We start from the raw sequence: 5,524 nt of genomic DNA, 5'->3' as shown, positions 1-5,524 counted from the left end.
ATCCATTACAACGTACTGTGGCACACCATAATAGAATAAAATATCATGCAATGGTTTTTTAATGTCTTCGATGGCTTTTGATTTTATTATTTTGCCCTGTGCAAGTTTGCAAAATTTATCTATGGAGGTTACAACTAATTTCTTTTCCGTCGAATAGATATTTATGTGTATTATCTGTCCTAAATATTTCGGGATTAGTGGGGTGTCTATCATATTTTTCTTCTTTACAAACTCTGCACTGTTTTATTAGAGCCGCTATTTTCTGTTTCGTCTTAGGAAAGTAAAATTTGTCTGATAGTTGCTGCTTGTTTTCTAGGGTATTTCGATGAGCTCTATTATGAATTTGGAGGATTATTTCCTCCTGTTCTGCTTCAGTTGCGAGGTCTTTGACAATTAAAGATGTAAATCTCGATTTAACGTTTCTAAAGTGTTGAGGGTAGATTTTCTAAATTTCTCCCATTATTTTTTCTTTAGTAAAGATTCCGTTTATAACTGATGGATTAAGATATTTTTTTTAGTATTTTAGCAAGTGTTTCACTATCGTACTCTGGTTAGCTTATGGTGTGTCTTTGAAATGTGGGATGCGGTATGCTGAAATTGTATTCTGTGTCAGTCCCTATTTTTATAAAGATTTGATTTTTAAACGCATTTATGTATAGGTACCTTAATACTCGAAGTCAGATATTCTCCAGAACTTACTGAACTATGCTGAGTAGTAAGCTGATCCTTGACAACGCGTCGGCTACAACATTTTCTTTACCGGGTCTGTAAAGTAATGCATGATTGTTTTCTTCGAGATAGTTTTTCCACCTTTTACTCTACCGTTTCCATTCCAGTTACTAAGAGAATGCGTTAAGGGCTCGTGGTCAGTGAAAATTTTCACCTTTGCTTTACCGTACAGGTAATTTTTGAATTTTTTTAATGGCCATATTATCGCTAGCATTTCTTTCACGTTTGTTGCGTTGAAAGTGATCGCAAGTTTGTCGATTTATGTTACTACGCCCAATCTAACGCCCACAAACCGCCCAAAACTGCCACGCTCACACTTTTGAAAAATGTTTTGAAATTTTTTCATTTTTGTTTTAGTCTTGTAATTTTCTATCGATTTACCAAAAAAATTTTTGCCACGCCCACTCTAACGCCCTCAAACCGCCCAAAGCTGATACGCCCACACTTTTGAAAAATGTTTTGATATTTTGTCATTTTTATATTGGTCTTGTAAATTTCTATCGATTTGCCAAAAAACTTTCTGCCACGCCCACTATAACGCCCACAAACCGCCAAAAACTGCGTTTCAGACTCTCCTTCTCTCTTCCACTAGCTGAGTAACGGGTATCAGATAGTCGGGGAACTCGACTATAGCGTTCTCTCTTGTTTTTTTCTTTGATCGGCACATTAATCCCATATTTGGTTGTCAATAGGTTTTTACTGATTTTTATTTCTGCCCCTAAATCCTTAAGGCTATAATTTCCTAAAATAGCATCGAAAGTTGTCAGGGAGGGTAGTAGAAAAAATTTTATATTTATATCCGGGTAATTGAAAAGGTTGGCTATTTTATGATGAGTTACTTGAATACTGCCCCCCAACAGTGCCAGCATTAAACTTGGTTTTATTGGGTATGAGATTTTTTACTAGGTCGGGCTTAATGTAATTTCTGTTTGATCCGGTGTCCATAAGTATTTTTAATATTTGACCACTCCTCACCTTACATTCAAAATAGGGAAGTAAGGAGTCTTTATTCTAAAAAATTCAAAGCTGAGTAGGCATAGTTATTTTCGTCTTCGGTGCCGTCATATTGATCAATGTAGTTTCAATGTGTTTTAAATAACGACAAGCTGAGTGCAAGCTGTGAGTATGCTAAAACAAAAAAAAAAGCTTATAAATAAAGCTTAATGTGCTATTTTATCTAGATATACAATTAAACTTTAAACAAAAAAAAAACAAAAAATAGAACGACAAAGAAAAAAAAACCACGCGACAAGTAGTAAAAGCCAGTTGGAAAGAAAGAGCGGTTGTATTGTACTGGATGCCAGGCCTGAATGCAGGGTAAATATTTAATAACCCCGGTTAACGAATTAGGACTTGATTTTTTGTTTTATTTTTTTTTCTTTAGCGAGTTTTCATTTCTGAAAAAAAATCGTAGCGTGGCACCTTGTGAGCAGTCCCATACGCAAAAGTTAAGCGGGAAAGTGAGCCAGCATCGCAGCGCCGTAGCCGTAGTCGTTAAACAATTGATCAGCAAGAAAAAAATTGAATTAAAATGAAATTGAAAAAAAAAGGCAATCAAATAAGAGAAAAATATTGTTGAAGTGAACGGGTGAAAACTAATATAGAAAGTGAAAAGAAAAGTATGTGAAAAAAGAAAAGAAATCGCTAAAAAAAAAAGTAAACGTATTGCAGAATTCTGCAATCAAAAATCAAACAAACATAAAAAAAACAATTCCTATATAATAATGTGATTATATTACAAAAAAAAAAATATATATAAAAAAGGAAAAAAAACCGACGACGATCTAACTTTGTAACCATGAGCAAGAACTTTTGTTTTTCCCAGCCGATCGCCGCAGCCAAAGATCTTTCGCCGCCGGAATTGGATTTACTGTAAGTGCTTTATCATATATATTGTTGCATTCTACCCTTTATTTAGTTATTACGTCATCAGCATGACGCAATGCGCTTTAGAAGCTGAAGTAATTGTTTCGCATTAAAATAAGGTTTGTTTTGATTACGCCTTTCGTCTTTCGCATTGGAATTATGAATTTTTTTTTTGCATTTATGAAAACTAAGAATTTGGATTAACGTAATACCGCAATATACCTTCCCATGTTTCATTTTTATTATTAAATATGTCATTATTATTATTACTATTACTATATCACACCTCTTAATTATTGAATTACACTGCTTCTATATAAGAATAACCCAGTTCTTTTCCAGCAACATTTATCTCTTTGCCAATAAGTTACAATACTTATATATATATATAGCTAATTTCTTTATATACACTTATCTATACATAACCAATGGTGAAACTAAAGATATAAAGAGAAATGAAATAGAAATTTAGTTGAATTATGTCAAAAATATATACTTATAGAACTGAGATGAATATGAAATTAATGGTTTATTAATTGCTATGTTAATAAAAGATTATCAACATGAATTTTAGATAAATTTCTTCTTATCCGGGGGTCATGGATATCAAAGTGTCATGGAATGAGTAGAATGTAGTCACTTCAAGGGATCCTAAGTGTAATTTGTAGGACCATAAGGATCATGGAAGGGTGGGCATTACGCAGACTTGCGTGATAGAAGAAGTGATGTTGGCAAGTGTATCCCTTATTTTCTCCCTCTTTAGTTTTTTTTTTCTTTTCTATCTTTATACTAGCCTTTTCTGTTCGTTCCCTTTTTGTCTATAAATATAATACGCGAATTTAAATTATTTTTCAATAGCATACGAGCATTTTAACGTGGCTGTTCTTTCTTTTGCTGATCCACCCCAAGCCGACTAGATATCTGAAATGCCGATGACATCGCGTGCTCCGTTAACACGTTAATATTCCACCAGCTCAGTCTTAATAGATTGTTATATGCTACAGAAATAATTATGGCGCCCAACGTGGGGCCTAACCTTGGCTGCCTCGTCAGAATTCAGAATAGTCATCAACATCAAACTGTGTGGAATTTTCGTTTACCACTGGAGACTAAAATATGGTTTTTCATTTTCTTTTGTGGTCTAATCGAGCTAAGTGAATGAGTTTATAGCGGCATCAGTTTACTCGATTGGATTAACTTATTTAATAAAGGTATAGTTCCGGGAGTGTAAGTTTGATATGCCGTCCCAAAAAAAATAAAAGAACAGATATATAACGCTGGTTCCTGTGAGTGGTCGTGGATATCAGGGAAGATTTCTATATCCTGCCACGCAGGATAACAAGCGCTGTGCTCTTTGGGTATTAATCAACCGTTTTTCGTTTTGCGGTCTGCACTCGAACACAACCGAAAAAGGCGATGCGCGTGTGCTCTCGCTCTGAACAGAACTTTTCGTTTCTCTTTGTTTTGGTTTTCGGTCAACTGTTCTCAGACGCGTGGTTCTTGTTATACTCACTCAACAACAACTCAGTGAGAGCGAGCCAACTAAACGCTCGCTCGTTGGAGTCAGCAGAAGAGCGAAAACACGAAAGACTCATCGTAAACGGTCTTTTGTCTTCAGTGCCTTTTAAACAAAGCTTAGCAAAAAATGTAACATATTTATTAGATGTAAACATTAGATCTATTACTTATTCAGTATTAAGCTTTACAATTAGTAGCGAATTAACATTTATGCACTTAAAGAGCTTCGTCGCTCGTTTAAAATGTAATGAAGCGCTGAAAAGGCCCTCTCAACAGACACCTGCGTCGCCGGTGTAGCCAGTACATCGTGTGCGAGCGCATTCAGGTGTGGCGACTGCAGCTTAATATCAGTAAAGTACTGCAAAATGATCGCATTTAGTGGCAAACGTCCATGCATAAGGTCGAAATTTTCTATGTCAGCATAGATCTGGACCAGTTTTTTAGATACAGGCTCTTCCTTAGTTTCTGAGATTGTCTGTACGCCATCCAAATAGGCGGAAAACAGAGACTCTTCTTTGTCAGCACATTCACCACCGTCAGATGTCAGCTCCTTCTTCTGGTCTTGGATATAACCCTCGCACTTTGTGTTGGGGAATGCACCTTAAATAAAAACTAAATTTGAACATATTTTTCGCAATGTTAGTTTAAAACAATTGTTAGTTTTTGACATGGACAATATACTTTGTTTAAACATTTAATAGCAATTAACAACAATAAAACAGGACCTTAACTTCAAACACACGTAGCCTTACTTGTTTTAGCTCAAATAAACGATATGCTATTTTTTTTAGATTTTGCTTTGCTAAGCATTTTTGCTGGTCATTTAAGATGCAATTGACGCGTGGATCAATGTAGATTGCAGCTAACATCGCATCATTTTCAAGTAACTTACATTCTCGAATTTTGATCTGTCCTAGAAATTTTTTTTTTAATATAATTTTGGCTGTTCTCGCACTTTAGCTTAAGCTCCATCCATATTATGAAAAATGAAATTTTGAAACTTTTTCGCTGATCTCATCTAGCTTGTTGATGTCGATTACGCACAGTTGAAGTGTGTGCGCAGCACACCTTACAAGGTGAATATTCGCCAGCTGTATGGTATCAAGTTTTTCCATCACATTTTCACCGTTAATGTCATCGTGTGTGTCATCGTCAGGAAGAGACTCCGTATCATCATTTAAAATTTGAATGGCTTTTGTCATGTTTTTTCCATTATCCGATGTAATGCTTTGATTACAGTTTTAAGTTTTCAATAACAGTCATTTAAAACATATTTTGCAATTAAAATTTTACCTGAAGATTTGATCTAGGGTTATTCCGTAGTCATTAATGATCTCAATAACTTTTTCCTTTATGTACATTCCAGTGTGCGAATGACGAAGCTGTATCATGCCTAAAGTCTTGATGACGA

The 5,524-nt window shown here is 35.1% G+C and overlaps 1 long non-coding RNA gene across 1 annotated transcript; it reads left to right on the top strand.

The window, feature by feature from the left end:
- The first annotated feature begins 1,348 nt into the window (after nt 1-1,348).
- On the top strand, nt 1,349-4,858 carry LOC120320470. The gene is made up of 2 exons (XR_005559971.2): nt 1,349-2,046; nt 2,114-4,858. It is a non-coding gene; the product is annotated as an uncharacterized LOC120320470 (long non-coding RNA).
- Nucleotides 4,859-5,524: the final 666 nt, after the last annotated feature.

This window comes from Drosophila yakuba, chromosome X, assembly GCF_016746365.2.
Source record: "Drosophila yakuba strain Tai18E2 chromosome X, Prin_Dyak_Tai18E2_2.1, whole genome shotgun sequence".
Taxonomy (NCBI): domain Eukaryota; kingdom Metazoa; phylum Arthropoda; class Insecta; order Diptera; family Drosophilidae; genus Drosophila; species Drosophila yakuba.
The sequence above is the reverse complement of the archived record's forward strand: the minus strand, read 5'-3'. Positions and strand labels throughout refer to the sequence as shown.